The sequence below is a fragment of the Daphnia pulex genome, chromosome 10 (genome assembly GCF_021134715.1).
Source record: "Daphnia pulex isolate KAP4 chromosome 10, ASM2113471v1".
Lineage (NCBI taxonomy): Eukaryota > Metazoa > Arthropoda > Branchiopoda > Diplostraca > Daphniidae > Daphnia > Daphnia pulex.
Genome location: NC_060026.1, coordinates 8,789,928 through 8,811,892, shown reverse-complemented (window position 1 = coordinate 8,811,892; position 21,965 = coordinate 8,789,928). Strand labels below are relative to the sequence as shown.

The following is a 21,965-nucleotide window of genomic DNA, read 5'->3' as shown; positions in this document are numbered from 1 at the left end:
AACTATAACCTTATGTATACTCACAGTCGCGGGGATTCAATTTCGTGCGTCTTTCTTGGTCACAGTCTACGCTTTTTTCTTGCCATCCTCGCCAAATGTTTAAATTATGCTCGACTGTGCCGAACAAAAAGTGTTGTCATTTCTAAGTATGTTCTTAACTACTAGAACGTGAGATTTTTTGCATTCAATTTTAAATATTACAGAAACATTCGTTTTAATTTTTTTTGAAGCAGTGAAAACCGTCAAACCAGTATTAGGATGTTTGTAGACTTTAACATAACTACAATCACTTTGATTCTAAATAAATATTATATCAAAGCGCAACATACATGATCATGGGTGACATTTATTTCCCGTTATATGGCAACTGTCCCCAGTCACCATCCTCGAACCCGGTCGAACCGATCGTCGTCAAAATGATTTGCACGTTGCCATGGATAAACTGAAAACAAATCAAATGTCAGAGCTGTCACCTGTCAGAGCTGTCACTGTCAGTCTCAACTGTCAGGAATTAGATTGCCCATATCCACTTTAATAAATCAATATTATTATTCAATCACGTTAAATACAAATTTTTAATTAAGCAGCACTCTAATCACCTTACCTGATCATCTCACCTTTCTGCTCGGTCACCTCGCCATACATGATGACATCAAATAGTAGGTGGTGTCTAAAGCGAAAGCGGTTTCGTAAAGTTTTAGTTCGTCGACGGTCATAAGTGTAATGAAAAATAAGTAAAATGCTAGAATACATGCAAAGGAGGGGTAAAGTTAAAATGTATCAAAATGCTTGATCATCCAGTCATCTCACACATACTAATTAATAAAACACAAAAAAATTATATAAGAAAAAATCAAGAGTTTAAAGGTAAGTGAGCGCATATGCACATTAATTCACAGGAGTCAACGCGATTCCAAGTTCCTTATGAAAGATTAAACGGCATAATTCTAGTTATAAAAAAACATAAGTCTCAATTGATTTGCCAAAAGAGGATCACCATAAGTAACAGAAAAGATTTTAACTTGAATAGCATTCAGCATCATTTTCCTCGCACCAAACGAAAGGATTCCTATTCTGACTAAATCCTAGTCTTTCAAAGTGGTAGACATCGCCAGATCGATTTCGTTTTGAATAAATAGATCTGAGAAAATCCAAGAGAATTATACACACGCCGAGCCATGCCAATTGAAAAAAAATATTATCGTTTACCTGAATAATGGGACAAACCAATTGTCTCCAAAAACTGTGATAAATGACGCGAGGAATTCTGGTCAAATCGAGAGGCTGCCAGTGATGCTGGTATGGAGGACTCTTTTGCAAAACCTGTTACATCAAGTTTGAATTGATTATGCTACAATAATCAATTAAAGAGAATAAATGGCTTACGGGGTGAGAGTTTGTAGTGCTAGAATCCGGGCTGGAAGTGTCGGCAGATCGTGGAACATTCATCGCATTCGTACTCGATTGCTGAGGAACATTGCCGTTATTCGAGGAAGACATTAAACTTAACAGCTTTTGGGAGTCTTGAACTACAAAGTAAACGAATTTACATTTTTATCACAATTCCAGCCAAAAACAATGGAGATGAAAAAATATTTACGGAAAGAACTGTGCTGGGTAATCCGCAAGAGCCAACCAAGTAGGAGATAAACTTGGGATGACAGCTGCCACATTGTTGGGCAACTCCAGACAACACTTGAGCACATCAAACAAATTTCCTGCAATTCAAATACAAAATGAAATATTTGTGAAGGTGAAAGATGTTGTCAGACATATCATACGTGTGTTCCATTCATACGAAGAGAGTCTTATGGTAAGAATATCTGAAGTGCAGTGTTCCACGTGAAACATTACGTCCATATTTTGCGCTCTAACTAAAAGATATTTTGCGGTTGAGGCGATCTGAAGGAATTTGAACCATTAACTGCATCGGCAACAGTCCCTATGAAACGTGAAGAGAACATTTGATTTGGAGTAAATAGCAAGATCAAGAAGCAGATCAACTTACATTTAGCATAGAACTGGCCATGTCAACTTGATACATAGACCCACGAATCCAAACGCAATATTTTTTCGGCAGTTCCTTCAGGACGAAAACATCCGGGCAATGAATTCCGGCACCTGTGGCTGTGATGATTTTGTCGATGTGGTCCCGAGCAATCCATTCGTGATCGAACGATGTTTCCACTTTCATCACCACCGAATCCTGCATACAGAGAACAATACATAGAGTTTAACGTATGTGGAGGTTTGAGTGAATCAAGTTTCTTACCAAAAGCGTATGAGTTACACGTCCAAAATACGTGAAAGCGTCTTTGAGAAGTTGAAGACGATCCTGTTCCCCATGGATACCTGGCCAACACCAACGCCATCAAATCTTCGGATCGAAACGCATCAAGACACCAAATGTCTTGGAAAAATAATCACTTAGCGACGATTCACCGATGGAATTTACTCGTTCAACGTTGCAATCGACGATAAACTCTACCGGGATACTCGCCTTATGGAAAAACAAACAATTATGTATTGAATAAGAAGAAATAAGAACTAACGAGCGATAATGACTTACCTGAATACGTTGACGAGCATTTTCAATACAAGCAATTGGACCACGAATGACGACACTGTACTTTTTGAATTTACCGGCAATGCGATTGCAATCAGGGAATAGTATGCGCGTTCCGGTGTCCTCCATCACACGGTTGATATTGTTCACAGCTCTGCCAATCAGGTGCGAATGGAATATGTTGCTCACTTCCATGGAAAACCTGGCCGATGGAATCTAAATTAAGAGAAAATGCAATCAAACATTTATACGAATCCACCAAATTTAAGAGACTGTAACTAATGAATGATTTACCTGAGATTGGAGAGAAAAAGCTGAGAAAGACTTTCTGAGAGGCTGCATGGTGTTACTCTTGTGAAAGAACTAATGCGAATGATGGTCAACTTAGAAGGCAGCTCAGTATTAATAGGTGAGGACTTCTATTCGTACAATATTATATGGGGTGGGTCTTTTTAGGCTCACTCCTTTTGCATACTCCGAAGACATCAACTTTTTCCCGAAAAATTGAGGGGGAGACTGTATAATGTCGCCGAGTTGTGTATGATCTAACAATCCCTTGTAGACACGTCTTTAATATGACCTCATGGTCTTCTTCACTACTTTGACTTTGATGACTCAAACAAAGCTTTTCAAAGTGCACTGAAAATGAAAAGTTATTCAATTGAAGGTCGAAATATTGCACGCTGGTGTTTTATTTGTTTGTTACATTTAAAATTTGTTTACCTAATTTTACTGGACTGAATAGCAAAAATTTGTTCCAAAACCTTTTTCTTTTTTCTACTTGGGTTCTTTGTGGGAAAAATTTGATCAACAGTTGATATGATGGATTTCTGGTTGTTAATTTGGATAGCAGAACGGTTTGGTTTTGTTTTTTCGTATTTTTTTTTTAGTTATTAAGTATTAAGTTTTTAAGTGTTACATCAATGGAAACTATTTGAAATTGAATTTTATTGAAATGAAACAACACTTTCTTGGTTTCTAGGTTAAATTAATTGGGGAACAAAGCGGAAATTTTTTATGGCCATTAGCCTTCATGAACGAAAAATTGAGAAGAAACACGTTTTTTTGGGGGGGGGGGGAATTCCCGGGACACCCGATGCACTTTTAGTGGTCCCCCTCACCTGGGACACCAGTGCCTTGGTTCAGTAGTTGGGGTTTGGGCACAGACGTTTGGACGGAGGCTGCACAAACAAGTTGCACAGACGGAGGTTTCCCTTCCAATAAATCTTTAATTTCACGCATCAGCGTCACTTGCTGCACGAGCAGCTGCTTCAAGTTGTTAGGTGTTGCTGTAGCTGTAGGTGGATTCCCTGAAAAAAACAGAAAAATATTTATTTTAATAAAAATAAATATTTACAATGTTGGCCTCCTTGCCTTTGACTGATACTTACATTTAAGCTTGAGTCGACCCCACAAATACTTTGAAAAGGGCCATATCCAGTACTTAATGACGAGCATCAACAAAAGGCCGAAAGAGCCTTGCAAAAATGGCAACTCCTTCTTCAACACAATGTTTCCAACCTCAGCTGCAAATCCATCTACATCAACAGCCACCCATTTCGGCTCCCCTAAATAAAAAAAAAAAAACATAAAAATTTAAATATTTGACTTACAAATAAAACGCATGACTCACCGTTACCAATTGGCCTGGCAGCTGCAAAAGGCAGCAAAAAAGCAGCAAAATTTTTTCTCCCATTTTAGCTTCGCGATCAGCCTTCTTCTTCCTGGCGACTTTCTTTTTCTTGGATTTTGAAGTAAAGGCTTTGCAGTTGGTTACCTCATCATTGTCAACCATCTTCTGGATAATTTCTCGTATTCTAGGTTCATCATCGGCAGTAGCACACATAACTAAACTCATGGTCATCTCCATATCCCCCTACAAATTAGTTTATGATTAATTTTGTTATTGTTATGGTCAAAGCATTAGTCATTCAAAATGTAAGCCTGCAATTACCTTGTAACGCTCATAAAGCTGTTTAACATCTGTAGTTTCTTCAAATGAGCCTTTTTATTTATTTTCAAATACTGTAATATCTTGCTCTGTTTCTTTTTTGAAAAGAAACCTCCAATAGTCTTCCCAATTCTGGTCACCCTTTGAAAAATCATCATCGTCAACACAGCCTTTTAAAATAAAACTTTTATTAGTTAAAAGGTCTATTATTATAATAAATTCTACTTGCCTGTTTCATCGTATATCTTCCTCTTTTCTGTGTCACTTAAGATTGAGTAGACTTTACCAAGAGTTTGAAACTTTTCTGTCGCATTTTCTTTGGTTTCTTCGCCAACTCTGTCTTATTACCTGATGATCCCCTATAACCCATGGATGGATCTTACAAATACACTCTAAATGTAATTATAATTTTAAGAAACCGGACAATACCATATAAGTGACAATAGTTCTCCTCCTCCCCAGCGAACCAGGCCGCTAGGTCCGTACTCCAGGGCTCGCTATCTTTCATTTAGTTTCTGTATTGTTGTCGAATAAAAGATTTACGTACAATACTGTTATTTACAACATTCTTTACATCTTCCTTTTACCACACAGTCCCGCCGACACCCATGATCTCCATCCAAGTAAAAAAAACTGGGGTTGTTGCGACTCTTCTCAAATATTCAAGCTAATGCCAGCGTTTTAAAGAATTAAAATGTTATTGCTCGATGCTATCTTTTGCATTTATAGGCTCTGAATAGAAACATGTTTAATGTTCATCACTTTTATATTTAAATGGTTGGACTTTAACAGAAATGTTGTAACTTGGATATCACGCCTTTCTTTATTTTCAAGCATACTCTTTGTGTAAATGCAAATTGATGATAGCTTGGATACGATCGATAGATAGTGATACATGAACATTGCACAACGTCTTCTCGTGCGTGAGTGAAATTTATATTGAGACCAAATAGAGTTAACTCCAAAGGGCAAATCGACAGCACTTAAATACGCATTTTGCAACAGTAGATCGAACATAATATCCACATTGAACTTTGCAGTTTTATAAAAAGTAATGTAGAAGAAAACACGCAATCCCAATTTGAAACACGTCATTGAGCAGCACTACAACAACTATTTTTAACATCCACTTCACCCGTAGTATCCTTACCTTCCTGCGTTATTCGTTTGAATTTTTTCTCTGGTGCGAAAATTACGAACTTGTCTGCATTCATCTTCAAAGGCTTTCAACTTCCCTAGCCGAATTCATTAGCGACACCGACACTGATATACCAAAATTGTCATCGTAGATTCATACCGGGTTGCATAATTTAACCACGCCACTTTCGGACAAATTAGTGGTGTCTGAAAATGGATCAATATACGTCATTTCGCTTCCATCCGTGCATAGTGTTCGACGTAAATCAACTTTTATAAAAGGCAATTCGTTCAGCTTGCCATGGCTTAATAACGATGAGCTCTTCAATATCATCCAAAAACGCAGCCATAAACTAAAGTCAAGTAATTTTTTTTTGTGTTTATAATGATGCCGAAAATTGAACATGAAAATAATTCGTCAACAGCGTCTTAACACTCAACTGGGAAATATTAACAAGACCCAACCACTGCGCTACACTCAGTTATTCAAACTAATTGCAAAGAGTTTTTATTTAAAGATTAATTTAATTACATTTCATACGTGTTTTATGGTCCATTCAACAATGCTGTGCCGCCTTTAACGCCCAATATATCAAAAGAACACGCCTTTGGTATGTTTACTGTAATTATGTATTTTTATCCCATTTTCTCGTCCCACTAATACTTGATTTTATATTTCAAACTATAAGTTCGAAAGAGTCTCCGTAAAGAAGAAAGGGCGAAATAAACTACTTTATTGCCGGATTGAGAAAAACGAATAACTTTAAAACCATATCAAAGTTGTATGATATCTGGTTACATACGTCAAAAATGACAAATGCGCGGCAAAAAAAGAGAACCTCTCTAGATGCCGATGCTAGATGCTCTGCTGCCGGAATGAGAGCTTCTTCTTTTGTCTCTGGCGCCCCTCTACCGGACATTTCTACGCATCACTTAACACAAACCAACTAAGCACATATTTAGGAGTTGCCAGATTGCAAAAAATCCAAAGGAGCTCTTCACATCGTATTTCCTTGACATTTCAATGAGACGAATTAGCTTTAAAGCTCATGCGATTTTTAAAAGCTTTGAAGAAATTGGGAAATTAGTTGATGGTTATTTCCATTTATTGGCTTAAAAATACACAATCTTTAAGGCGGATATGTAAATATCGCGCAGTTTCTTTTTGTTCATTGCATGTCTTTTTCGACCATTTACCTATTGGAAATGACTAAAAGAAATGTGTGTTGTCTTTTATAAGTTTTTGATGTCTCATAAGTGTTATACCCAAGGATTATAAATTCAACATTGAAATAGTAGCCACTTAGCGTGTATATTGTTCGTCAAATTTTCCAAAAAAGTTTATTTTTTAGCGCTAGATGGAGGTAAAAAAACAATCGGAAAAATAATCGACAAAAATTAAAGGAAAATCAAATTTTTCCCACAGAAATTTAATCGCCGATTATTTTTCAGCGATTATCGCTAGCAGCCGATTATTGGAAAAAAAATCGCGCGGTAAGTCTGAAGCTACGAATCCCAAGGTTAAAAAAAAATATTCTTATATTCAAAAAACTTCAAAACCCGCTCAATATGTTGGGATAAATTTTTTTTTGATGGAGATAGTACCAGCCCCATGAATAAATCTGTAAGCTTTCTGGGAATGCGCTCTTCATATTTTTCAGTAGTGCAGCCACTTGATCAAAGCCGCCATCTCCGTTACCCCTTGTCTTGCCCAAAAATTCATGAAATGAGGCTGCATTAACAACAAGAAAATGTGTTCTGCACATTCGTATTCAAGGTTCTTAATTTTGTATAAGCTTGGTAGTTAGGGAATTTAGAAGCAAATGATACCCAAAAATAGAGCGAGATTTGAAGTATAACACATTTAATACCTGCTAGGTAGCATAACCCCTTCATAATGAAAAAAAAATGGGACAATCGTAGTCCCATAAGACCCCTTGTTAAATTGTGGTAAGTGTTTTTTGGGGGAGGAGAAGTAGGTGCAATGTTTTTCAGTGGGACTGCGGTTAGGGTATAGGCTATAGGGGGACAACACTCCTTACCAGGACGTATCCAAGCAGCCGATTTTACTTCGTGATTATAACTTCGGGAATATTCCTGATCGATATTTATTTTCAGCATTATCGAGATTCTTGAAGTGATGAAATTGGATTTCTCCTTGAAACTGTAAAAAATTTTAAAAATTCTTTTTTGACAGAAATATCATCCCATACCAAAGAACTGTTTCTGAGATGTTTTTCTTTTCACGTTAGGTTACGCACTATTGCTTCGATTGAAAAGTCGTTTAGTCCAAATCAACCGAGTATACCCCTTACTAGACTTTGAATGGTACTATACTATGAGATGGCAAGGGAAGGAGTCCATTGCTTCCATTTCCCCTCAGATCATCGTAAGCCTTAGTACTCTTTACTCTTAACAGCCAGCATTGGAACAATCAATCCATGTCGTAGCGTATTCCTATATTCAGGGGACGAAAAAATAGTTTCATGTTATTTTATTTCAAAATTGGGAAAATTGAACTCATTTGTCATTAATATTTCATTGTTTATGTAAACGTAAAAAAGTAAATGGGAATATTAATGTACGTTTATGTGAAATGGAAACTAAAAATTTTAATGAGAAAATCAGAAAAAAAACATTCTTCATTAAATTAGTTACATGGTTACTACAAAAACATTCACAAGTGTCGTTTGAAAAAGTAAACGGCTGAATTTTCGTCATCTAAAAGAACTGAAAAATGGGATGTAAGAAACACCAATATGATACTATGCAATTGGTGACCAAAATGTCTTAGATGAAACGTTTAGTTCCAGTGTCGTTAAAGATTTATTTAATAATTTTCTTGGCCGTAAACCTCTTTATTATACAATGCAAGTAATACAAACAACATTGGACAAGTAGTTTGCATTTGCAACAATTTAGGCAGTGTCCAAAATGTGTTTATCGATCTCATTCAAGCTCCATAGTCGACGCAAGCTTCACAAAATTCCTGTTCCATGGTAACGTTTGCAGAATATCTGAGATGTGCAGAATTTTGGCAACTAGCACCGTGCGGTTCACGAAAAATTACCATTTTGTCAACAACTCCGTTAACTGTGTTGTGATACTCACATTTTTACGAACAAGGGACAGGTGATTTGGATAGTTAAAAATGAACACTACTAATAAAAAATTGCTTGGAATTGAAATTATAATTAATTTAAAATTAGTCTTACTCAAATTTTCAAAAATGACCAGCATTGACTTGAAGTCTGCAGTTAGTTTTTTAGTGCACATTTTAACAAATCTGAAAATTTCCATGACAACAGATACGTTTCTTTCGAGCTTTTTGAATTAAAATGACCAACAGAGATTGCTTACGATCCGCTCCATTTTGATGTACACTCTTGAACTTTCAGACTTATACTGAAGGATACGATCGATCTGTCGTCAAAATTTTTCGTCGCCCCTTCTAGAACCCTTTTCAAATAAATTCGCATTTTTTCAAAGACGCTTCAATTCCTTCCCCCACCACGGAGAAACAAAATTGTGTTACCCTATCCTAAATTTATTGGGTATTCTACGGGGTCCGTATTCTACGGCCAGGGAACGTAATGTTATCATGACTAAGTTTCCACCGAAATTTGAGACATTGACATTTCAGTATAGATTGTGTATGGCTATGGATTTGACCCCTCCCCAACCCCCCAAAAACCATCTTACCTTGTAACCGAACATGTAATTGTCCATGTAATGCTATGTAATTACACATATTAAGTTGCATTCAAAATGTTATGTCTTATGTAGAAAAATTATGGCCCTTTAGTGTAGACTTTTTTTTACTTCCCTTTATACATAAAAAAATACATCGCCAAGTGACAACAAATTTTTTTCTTTAACTTCCTAACGGAACCCTAACCCATCCAACATGTATTTTTCCATTGTAGAACCACCATCAACAATCCGAAAATTTGTTGACAACGGAAGGGTTTTATAATGTCTGGACACAATAAAGTCAATTAAATTTAAGACAAAGGTGAAATCATTTGAGGGAGAACAAAAATTGGCGATGAAATTAAAGATATCATTGCAGGAAGGGCAAAAACTAATGAGTAGACTCATGACATTGTTAAGGAAATAAGGTGGATGGCCACTGCTGACAAGGAGAAGAAATGCTGTCTCCGTAGTTTGCTTTACTTCGCTACCAACGTCACTTTTTTCGTGGATAAAAGATCTGGCCTCTAAGAAGACAAGCTTCTAAGAGACAAACCTCTAAGGAAGTAAATTTTGAATGTTCTGCCAACTACAATCTTAATAACAATTGAAAATGTAACAAAGCGTTTCAAGCACTTGTAATCTGCTAGATCTTGCTAACCACTGGGCCACTTAATTGATGTATAGTTTGTCTGTAATATTCAGCATCCCATCTCGATTGGGTGCTTAAGGTAATTGGCACTTAGACATTTTTCATGAAATCTAAGTGTCATTGCATGCATACTAGCCCATTCACTTATGTGGGTTTTATTGATATGAAATAGATGATGACTGGTATAGTCTTAACAGTTTACTTTGTAAAATGATTAAGGCAATTTATCAATGAATTGATTAATTGCATTTTGCCATTTTTTTAAAGGCTATGAATAAATTGGAAAGCCTGGCCACCATTCATTTTGTCTGGCGGCTGTTGCGCTTTGATACAATACCACTAGGGTGTCAACCCTGACGCACGGCAACGTCCTTGAAGCGTCGTTTGCCAAATCTCCAAGTCTTGTCATAGATGTGTTTCACTCCTGGATTACTACGGTCCTCTAAAACCAACGACTCTGATGGAGCATCACATCGACACGAGAGATACAGAGCCAATAAGTTTCCCACCGTTTCACGTTTCCCCCATGGTGAGAGAGAGAATTAGGGAGGAGGTGGCGAAAATGAAAAATAAGAATTTGATAAAAGAGTTTCTTCTTCTTCTTCTTCGAATGTACTCGACACCCTATGGGGCTCCATAACGGTGGGGCGTCGTTCCAATGATTGATGGACCTTGCATTAGGCGACTTAAAATGGACTGCTTGCTTAGTGTATCTCGATGACCTAGTCGTGATGGGAAGAAATTTCGCGGAACATCAAAACAGGCTAACGGCAGTACTGACGGCCCTAGAAAAAGCCAAACTAACTTTGAACGCGGAGAAATGTTTATTCGTATCCGATGAGATCACATGTCTCGGCCATAAAGTTTCCGGAAGAGAGGCCCAGCCGAATCCGGAGAAAGTTCGAGCGATCGTTGATTTTCCCTCCCCAGATATCCACCCAGTGAAACAACGAGTAGCGGCAGTACGGAGTTTTCTTGGAATGGTCTCTTTCTATCGAAATTTCATTGAGCGGTTTTCGGAAAAGGCGACTCCACTTTATGCACTAATGAAGAAGGGTTCAGCGTGGATGTGGGGGCAGAATCAATCAAGATCATTTGCCGAGTTTAAAAATGCGCTCATCAACGCTCCCGTGTTAGCACATCCTCTGGACGATGTGGAAATGAAGTTGCAAATTGACGCCGGTCAAAAAAGGTTAGGAGCGGCGCTGATGCAAACCCGGGAAGATGGATATTACACCCAATAGCTTATATTAGTCGACGACTGACCGACGCAGAGAAAAACTTTCATCCAAATGAGCTGTAATGCTTAACGTTGGTATGGGCGTTGAAGAAACTTCGTTACTACTTATTTGGTCGACGGTTTCAAGTTAAGGAAGACAACAATGTAGTAAAGTGGCTGTACAGTAAAAAAATGCTAAAAAAGGAAAGTTTGCACGTTGGATAATGGACCTGCAGGAATTCAATTTTCAAATACACCATCTAAAGAGGACGGAGAACATCGTCGTGGATACTCTCTATCGCTATCCCGTAGAGTGCGGAGATTGTACTGAGATCATAGTTTGTGTGCTGAAGCCGACCGGATACTCGACGGAAAAGTTTGCGTTATGGCAACAGGGAGACGAATCGATTAAGGCGCCAGCGCTTCGCCTCAGGGACTAATGAAGGGTGTGACACTGAAGGAGCGAGAAGGTGGAATATTCCGCTCGGCGAAAGAAGTTTTTTACAAGATAAATACAACGGGCAAAGGTAGAAAGAATTCGTTAGTTGATCCTAAGAAGAGACATCGTTAAAGCTTGCCACTACGCGCCCGCAGGCGGACATTTTGGTATCGAGAAGACCTGGGCCAAACTGAATGAACGTTATTGGTGGCCGAACATGAAAACGAGTGTGGTAAATTATGCGTCTTCCTTTGCATTCTGTAAATTGCACAAACGTCCACGAAACTGGTTGGAGGGAGAACTGCTCCCAATTGAGCCACCAAAAGAGTGTTTGAGCGTATATTGAATCGATCATATTGGGCCCCTTAAGAAAACGGTGAGAGGGAACCAATATGTCTTAGTGGCCATTGATTTGCTAAGCAAATGGGTGATCACGGACCCAGTCCCAAGCGTTGCGACAGGTCCTGTAGTGTCGTTTCTGCAACGCAAAATCATCTCTCACCACGGAGTTCCCAGACGGTTGATTTCAGACTGGGGAACGGCCTTTACGTCGATCGATTTGGAGAGAGCTCTCAATAAATGGGGAATTACGCACAATTGCTTCACTCGCGTACCCAAAATCAAATGGACAAGTTGAGCGAACCAACGCGAGGATCGTCATGGCCATGAAGTCATTTATAGACAAGGATCAATTGAACTGAAATGAACTACTACCTGAAGCAGTAGAAGCTTTGAATACGGCCAAACAGTCTAGTACTGGTCTGACCCCGTTCGAGATCCTCTGATGCGGAGCTTCCCCATGAACGCCCTTTTCCATGGCCAGAAGAAAAAGAAGAATCTAATTCTGACTTCGTGAAAAGACTCGACGATTTCAGTTTAATATTTCAAAAAAGACTGAAAGAATGACAAGAAGAACTCAAACAAAAGGTAGACAAGAAACGAAAAAAGGTCAGACGTTATGAGCTCGGTGAACTCGTCCTGGTGGCCCGTGATGTCCGTAAAAAGGGAAAAGCGAAAAAGTTTCTTCCTCTCTACATAGGGCCCTATAAAATTGTCAACCAGATCACTCCAGTAACCTATCTCATCGAGGATGTATCTGCCCGCAGGAAAAAGAAGACCAGGAGACGCTTTCCGGCCCATGTCAGCCAGCTGAAACCCTTTCAGGTCCCGCATGACGACAAGTGGGACGCCGGACCTCAAAGAACGAAAACTAGAGACCCACCTTCGCCGCCAAGAAAACGGAAGAGAAGTGAGCTACCAGTCGTCTACGATGACTTCGAGCTAGATTCTTCCCCGAGGAGCGGGAAAAAGGCGGATTTTCGTCCAGAAAATCATGGTCAGGAAAGGCCAAGTGTTATTGTTTTGGGAAGAAAGAAACGTAGAGAAGACGAAGGCCATTCGGAGAGAAGAAAAAGGCGAAAGAACTGGATGACGGGTGGACGACGGGCCGGCGTAAGTGAAGAAGGAGAAAAAGATAGAAAAAAAAGGCATTCGGGTGAGAAGTGAGAGGAGAGACGGACGGTCTTTCTCGGAATTAAGAAGAAGTGTTAATTGTTGATCTAATTGATTGTCCTGCTGTACGGTATTCTCGCTCAATATCTGCGTTTAATCGGCTGTAAGCGAGGTGCTCACCCTCAATAAGGCGGAATTTTAAAGGTATCTGTGTGTGTGTAAAGATATGTGACTGAATTCTAACGAATAAATCCCTGTTCGAGGTAGGAGTACCGTTCTTCCATTTAAGGAATAAGAATTGCTTGTCAATTGGGTACTCCAAAGGGCAATATTTTGCTTTCCTGTTACAAAAAGAGAACTTTTTGACTGTGTACAGGGTATTTATTGCAAAATTGATGCAAAGACCTCCTTCAAGAATATCCAGCCTTCAATGGGGTGGGTAAATAAATTGAAAGTGCGTCATAAACTGTCCCTGAGGAGATCTGAAGATCTTGATGGAGGGAGAACAAGGTCGATTATGTTGCTATCTTTTGAAAATTTAGTTTCAGTTATATTTTTTAGTTACAACTGTTTGTTAACAGGTGACGGAGGAAGCTATTAGAAATTTGTTTACCGTAATGGTTTCTTTTTTGGAAGACGAAAATTGCCCGGAAATCTTAGATCAACCTTCTCGTTTGTTCACAGCTGATGAAGTAGGGATTCAATTGTAACCCAATGCTAAAAGTGTGAAATTTCTCATGCCCAAGGGAATCGAAACGTTTTCATTGTGAAACGAAGAAATTCAAAACGATCTGTCACAGGAAATAATTATTTGATAAGATGTACTAAAGTAACGTATTAACACAAACACAAAATATTAACACAAAATTTAGGTATGGGAACATGTAGTTCAGCAGGTGTCAGTTTGCCAACCTCTTTTGTTTTCCCATACGAAAGGGTACCCACGGCAGTCAAGAACTCAATTCCTTCTGGTAAAAAAAAACGATTTACATTAAGCTTATAAAATTCCAATTCTATAACCCTTGACATACTCTTTACTAGTATGGGCATATGGTACACGAAGAAAGGTTGGATGAGACAAAAGATCTTTCTTGTTTTCCTGAGAGCAATTTTATCCATTCGTAAAGAACCTTCCCGGAATTAATTTCCCAAAATTAAATTCGCTGTCAGTTGAAGCAGCCATATTAGATTTGAAGTCTCTGGTATCAACGAAATATGTGAAAAGTTAACTAATGTTACAATGATTAAATAACGATTAAACAATGCTTCGTTAATATAATTCTGTAGGGAAAGGGATAAAATCCTTTATTTCCTTCTTACAAATTCCACTAACGTAATCTAACCAGCTGACGTGGGAATATTTGGTCCTTAAAAATTTTGTTCCACGAATCCAGGCAATAGTGCAGTGAAACAAAAAAGCCTGTTGATATGCATAACGTTGCAAAGGTTAAATATTAATTTGAATATAATTTTTCAATAACAAACATTTCGTTTTCGTCAGGTTTTCAAGCCAGTCTGGGATGGAATTTCTCCGCAAATAGTTATTAATAGTTATAGCTTGCGGAATGTGGTCGAGTACGTATAAACACATTATGTAAATCATTGATGAAGCTAATAAAGTAATGTGTTTCAAGTTTTACAAAGTGCATTTCCACTAGAATATCGCTTCTTGAAGAACATGACGCTATAATGTCGCTTCAGACGAAAAAAAAAAAAACACAAATGGAGAAGTTGAGGCTGAGGTAATTGTAAAACTATAGTTATGATGACATGTAATCTAATTGCGTAAAATTGGGTCTCAGATTACTCCAGAAAAAAAACAGTTCAGGCGAATCCAACATTATTTCCAAAAAGAACGTGGATTCCTGTAATACTGCGTTTCAGGCTTGCTAGGATATCATGCCTGCCATTGCCAAAGCCCAAAGCCCATGTTGAATCAACTATTCCATTGTCCTTGTTGCAAGAGTTTAAGAATGCGGAAAGGGGTAGAGAAATATGAAAGGGAGAGGTGATTCATATGTCCCTCTTTAAATACTGGAAAGGTTCGCTTGTAGAAAAACAAGACTGATCATCCAAAGTGGCCCAAACCATTCCAGGTTTATCTAATCCTATAACTCCGTTACTTCACGAAGGAGATCGAATGAATTCAATTATACTTCAAAAGAATGTGTGAATATTTAATTTAATTAATCCAATTCACCAGTTAAATATAATGTTTCATCTTATGAAATGTCAAATAGTTGGATCTACCAAAGTGAAAGCTTGACGTACAGGATAAAAAGACAAAGGTCAATCCTTCAGATAAAAATAATGTTTCTTAATCGCAAGACGAGATTTGCGATTTGGCAGAGCCTTCAGAGGACCCAAGTGACGGACATGGTGCAATATTACCCAATCCTACACAATTTTATTCTCAAGATCCCCCACAGGAAAATTCACAAGTTACAGGTTTGTGAACCAAACAGATTTATTTGCTTTAATTAAATACTGACTGGTCATATTACATTAAGAGGTGACAAGGTACAACAGAACTCTCCTCTGTCTGGAGCAGATTGCGTTTGCTTTATCTGCAATAAAGATTTAGCAGAACCAGGGTCCCAAAAAAGGGGCAGATCACGATAATTGGCAATAAAGACCACATCAATCTGTTGCATAATCTGCTCACATTGGTAACTTGTGTTATCATTTTCCCTTCACTTTGTGAGGAATTAATAAGTATTTGAGGTTTCATGTAACATGCATCACCGAGAAACTACCTGAATCGGAAATTGGATACAAATGTGTCAATTGCAATGAACTGTCTGCTTCGTAATATTTATATAAATTTACTTTTTATAAGGGATTTATTATATTTATAATATTTTCGGGAATAGCAACGAAAATTCACAGGTAGTGTACATAGATATCTTATCGGATTTCCTAGAGAATTATCGCTAAGAGAGAGTTCTAACCACACCTGATTACATTCAACGATATGGGTAAGTCAGTCTTTTTATATAATTTTGGCATCAAATCACATTGTTTTCTCATTTGTTGAAGTCTCCAAAACTTAAAGAATACCTGTTAAGTGAATGCTGCTCTTCAAGTACTGTTTAACACCCCCTTCTTCATGGTGGGATTGAAAAGAGCGAAAGACATCAAGGATTCTGGTTTTTCAGAAGATCCCATCGTTGAATATTTTTGTTCTATTTTTGATGTGATGACTTCTACTCATTGAGCTACGTCTGGGGAAACTTTTGACCCGCCCAGCAAGTTCCAGCTGAGCCCTTGCCGGCTTTCAGATTGCCGCTGCCCCGCTTCGAGGCTGCCACTATGCCCGCACTGTTACCACAGGTAGTTACCGAACCTCCGGTAGCAGTGAGAGAAGGTGGCATTGAATTTCACATAGATGTGTTGTATGACATATTTTACTTTCTCACAAAATATGTGAAAACCGCAGCGGTAGTCAGAATCACCGACATACCGGGGTGTTTTCAAACATCAATAACAGTGCCAGATAACAGTGTCAGACTAACGCTCAAAACTCTTCTAAAAGTTTTGAGCGATCTCCTATCGTACAAATGTTGATGCATTTACGAAAACATTTAAAATAAGCAATTAAGAGACGATAAGGAGTACCAATATAAGACAACATTACTTTTTTATAACAACTGATATATGTTTATGTTACGGTTGAAGTGCTTTCTGGTTATTGGTTCCAAATTTACTTCCAATTTACAGGTGATAAACTGTTTCATGCTTTTACTTATGCTGGTTGTTCTGACCAGATGAAATTATGGCAATGAAGATTAAGTGTAAGAATAGAAATCAAATCATTTATGTTCGAAGAATTCTTTGCAGAATCAGAATTACTGACTACTTATACTTACTTCTTAGTCATTTCCCCTTTATTGGACTAATTAATCTGATTGTACATGCTTTCACTTATTTTAGTGACATTCCTGAGAGCAAAATTACCATTGAAAACAAATCAGCAGGAAGAGGTGTGGCTCAACAGGGGCTATTTTATGCTGATATTGAAACAATTTGCACCGATTTGTGTTTCAAGACCTATTGGAGAGGCAAAATGGGTGGCAGATCCGGAGGAGTTCGCCGCAGCCGTCGCCAATCTGGTGGTAAAGACCGAACTTCCTATGTTGAAAGGAAGTTTCGGGTTATTGCTATTAATGGTGATTAAGTACTTCATCTGGCCCCCTGCCAAGTATTGGTGGCACATACTTAAGAGAAAATGTAAATATTAAGCCAACATTGTAAATATTTATTTATATTTAAAAAAAAAATTCTGTTTTCCAGTCTCTAAACCCGATGACTCAACTTCAACTTCAACAGCTCAACCCAATGTGTCAAACATTGAGCAGTTGCTCATGCAGCAGCAGACGCTGCTGCGTGAAATGAAAGACCTAATAGGGGCCATTACGGCAAGTCTTTGCCCCAAACTGGAAGCAACCAACCAACTGGTGCAAACAACCCAGGCTGAGCAAACACCCAAAAATCGGCTGTCCCGGGACATCCACCAACTGGTGTCCGGGGAATTTTTTTCCCCCAAAAAACGCAATATGTTTCTTTTTTGTTTTGTTCCCCGATTCAAGCTAATGGCCATTGCGAACCTAGAAATTAAAAAATGTTGAAAAGAAGATGTCGTATTAGTCATGAAACAAAAGCTGTCCGCGATTCTTAACTACTTTGATTCGGAGGAGGGTGCCGTGCCATGGCAAAATGCAGCAGTTGATAACGATGGATTCGATCCATGTGATAATTAATAACAAATAATTGTTGCTCAATCAGCTTGTCCAAACCCTTCTAAAAGTAATACATGTTTCTTTGTATAAAAATAAACCAGACCTGTGCTGGGAAACTGGACCGAGAGCTACTTGTGACCTGGGCGGAGATCAGGCCTCAAAGGATTTTAAAGTGTTTTTATTTAAAGATTAATTTAATTACATTTCATACGTGTTTTATGGGCAATTCAAAAATGCTGTGCCGCCTTTAACGCCCAATATATCAAAAGAACATGCCTTTGGTATGTTTACTGTAATTATGTATTTTTATCCCATTTTTCGTCCCACTATTTACTCGATTTTATATTTCAAACTATAAGTTCGAAAAAGTCTTCGTAAAGAAGAAAGGGCGAAATAAACTACTTTATTGCCGGATTCAGAAAAATGAACAACTTTAAAACCATATCAAAGCTGTATGATATCTGGTTACATACGTCAAAAATGACACATGCGCGGCAACAAAAGAGAACCTCTCTAGATGCCGATGATAGCCGGAATGAGAGCTTCTTCCTTTGTCTCTGGCACCCCTCTACCGAACATTTCTACGCATCACTTAACACAAACAAACTAAGCACATATTTAGGAGTTGCCAGATTGCAAAAAATCCAAAGGAGCTCTTCACACTGTATTTCCTTGACATTTCAATGATGATTCTAGACGAATTAGCTTTGAAGCTAATGCGCGTGTTTAAAAGCTTTAAAGAAATTGGGATCTTCCTCATCATAAAAAATGATAGACTTTAGTTGATGGTTATTTCCATTTATTGGCTTACAAATACACAATCTTTAAGGCGGATATGTAAACATCGCGCAGTTTCTTTTTGTTCATTGCATGTCTTATTCGACCATTTACCTATTGGAAATGACTAAAAGAAATGTGTGTTGTCTTTTATAAGTTTTTGATGTCTCATAAGTGTTATACCCAAGGATTATAAATTCAACATTGAAATAGTAGCCACTTAGCGTGTATATTGTTCGTCAAATTTTCCAAAAAAGTTTATTTTTTAGCGCTAGATGGAGGTAAAAAACAATCGGAAAAATAATCGACAAAAATTAAGGAAAATCAAATTTTTCCCACAGAAATTTAATCGCCGATTATTTTTCAGCGATTATCGCTAGCAGCCGATTATTGGCAAAAAAAATCGCGTGGTAAGTCTGAAGCTACGAATCCCAAGGTTAAAAAAAATATTCTTATATTCAAAAAACTTCAAAACCCGCTCAATATGTTGGGATAAATTTTATTTTGATGGAGATAGTACCAGCCCCATGAATAAATCTGTAAGCTTTCTGGGAATGCGCTCTTCATATTTTTCAGTAGTGCAGCCACTTGATCAAAGCCGCCATCTCCGTTACCCCTTGTCTTACCCAAAAATTCATGAAATGAGGCTGCATTAACAACAAGAAAATGTGTTCTGCACATTCGTATTCAAGGTTCTTAATTTTGTATAAGCTTGGTAGTTAGGGAATTTAGAAGCAAATGATACCCAAAAATAGAGCGAGATTTGAAGTATAACACATTTAATACCTGCTAGGTAGCATAACCCCTTCATAATGAAAAAAAAATGGGACAATCGTAGTCCCATAAGACCCCTTGTTAAATTGTGGTAAGTGTTTTTTGGGGGAGGAGAAGTAGGTGCAATGTTTTTCAGTGGGACTGCGGTTAGGGTATAGGCTATAGGGGGACAACACTCCTTACCAGGACGTATCCAAGCAGCCGATTTTACTTCGTGATTATAACTTCGGGAATATTCCTGATCGATATTTATTTTCAGCATTATCGAGATTCTTGAAGTGATGAAATTGGATTTCTCCTTGAAACTGTAAAAAATTTTAAAAATTCTTTTTTGACAGAAATATCATCCCATACCAAAGAACTGTTTCTGAGATGTTTTTCTTTTCACGTTAGGTTACGCACTATTGCTTCGATTGAAAAGTCGTTTAGTCCAAATCAACCGAGTATACCCCTTACTAGACTTTGAATGGTACTATACTATGAGATGGCAAGGGAAGGAGTCCATTGCTTCCATTTCCCCTCAGATCATCGTAAGCCTTAGTACTCTTTACTCTTAACAGCCAGCATTGGAACAATCAATCCATGTCGTAGCGTATTCCTATATTCAGGGGACGAAAAAATAGTTTCATGTTATTTTATTTCAAAATTGGGAAAATTGAACTCATTTGTCATTAATATTTCATTGTTTATGTAAACGTAAAAAAGTAAATGGGAATATTAATGTACGTTTATGTGAAATGGAAACTAAAAATTTTAATGAGAAAATCAGAAAAAAAAACATTCTTCATTAAATTAGTTACATGGTTACTACAAAAACATTCACAAGTGTCGTTTGAAAAAGTAAACGGCTGAATTTTCGTCATCTAAAAGAACTGAAAAATGGGATGTAAGAAACACCAATATGATACTATGCAATTGGTGACCAAAATGTCTTAGATGAAACGTTTAGTTCCAGTGTCGTTAAAGATTTATTTAATAATTTTCTTGGCCGTAAACCTTTTTATTATACAATGCAAGTAATACAAACAACATTGGACAAGTAGTTTGCATTTGCAACAATTTAGGCAGTGTCCAAAATGTGTTTATCGATCTCATTCAAGCTCCATAGTCGACGCAAGCTTCACAAAATTCCTGTTCCATGATAACGTTTGCAGAATATCTGAGATGTGCAGAATTTTGGCAACTAGCACCGTGCGGTTCACGAAAAATTACCATTTTGTCAACAACTCCGTTAACTGTGTTGTGATACTCACATTTTTACGGTCAAGGGACAGGTAATTTGGATAGTTAAAAATGAACACTACTAATAAAAAATTGCTTGGAATTGAAATTATAATTAATTTTAAATTAGTCTTACTGCATGTCTTTCTAGTTTTTTTTTCAATTTCAAACTTCAATGCATCACATCATCACACAGACCCGTCAGCAAGTAATGATGGAATTTTCAAAGCTAATATTGAAGGTAATTTAATTAAATTAATTGCACGTTTAGAGGAAATATAATGAAAGTATTGTTTCTAAATAGAATACGAGAGAATACAATCAGTCATTCTCAAATGAGTGAAGAAGTGATAATCACAGTCAATATCGACAACATTCCTGATGATCAGAAAAAACATGGAAAAAGGAGATTCCGCTGTTCAAAATTTTGTTAGAAATCAATTTGGACCTTTTGGAATGTTTAAGTGCAGTACTTTTCAACAAGCTCTACATATAATACCGTAATCTGGTGTTTAAGTTTCAAAAACCATTTTTGCAGCAAATGTGATTACAAAATTGATGAAAATTCACATTACAGAACCTTTTCACCGTCGATATGTTATAAGGAACGATTATAACGAACTATCGAAAACATTTGAAATTCGGTAAAGCTCCTCCATGAAAAGTTTAGCAGCCTTTTCACCATCCTTAAACTCCCAGCCTGGCCAGTGTTGATCCTTAAGCCTTTGACGCCGGAGGCCCTTAGACCTGTTGCTGCCTTTTCCACTTTCTCAGCAGTAACTTTTTATGATTTTCGTCTCTTATTTTATCCTGCTCTTCCAAGTCCTCCCCTCTTGATCCAATACCAACTTGTGTTCTCAAGGAATGTTTTCCTACTTTGGCTCCTTCTATAACGAACAAAATTAATCTGTCTATTTCTTCTAGAATTTTCCCTCATGGAATAAAACTCGCTATAATCACCCCATTATTGAAAAAAACAAGGTCTTTACCCTGATGTGCTCTCTAATTATAGACGTTTGTCCCTCTTTTCTAGAAAGCGATAGCGATGAGCATTCAAATGACGGCAGTTGTAATTAAAATTTAAGCTGTCTTTATCAGTTCCTATTTTATTCCTATAATTTTTTATTCCAGTTTTAATTTTATCATCTGAAAAAACCGTATATTTAGAATGTAGAAACGTGCCTTCATTTCGCTTCATTAGATTTTAAAAATTCATGGAAATGGAACACACACCAGGTTAAATCAGTGAAAAAAAACTGAGCACCCCGATTTTAGCTTTGTTTTTAAGGAAAGGGGCTGGTTTAAGTTCTCTTTTGGTTTGTTTCGCCACTATATTTGGTCAAAT

At 37.5% G+C, this 21,965-nt stretch overlaps 1 long non-coding RNA gene across 1 annotated transcript; it reads right to left on the bottom strand.

The window, feature by feature from the left end:
- Positions 1 to 2,742: 2,742 nt before the first annotated feature.
- Positions 2,743 to 3,087, bottom strand: LOC124206012. Its single transcript, XR_006879534.1, has 3 exons — positions 2,996 to 3,087; positions 2,861 to 2,929; positions 2,743 to 2,782 (listed from the first exon to the last, which is right to left on the bottom strand). It is a non-coding gene; the product is annotated as an uncharacterized LOC124206012 (long non-coding RNA).
- Positions 3,088 to 21,965: the final 18,878 nt, after the last annotated feature.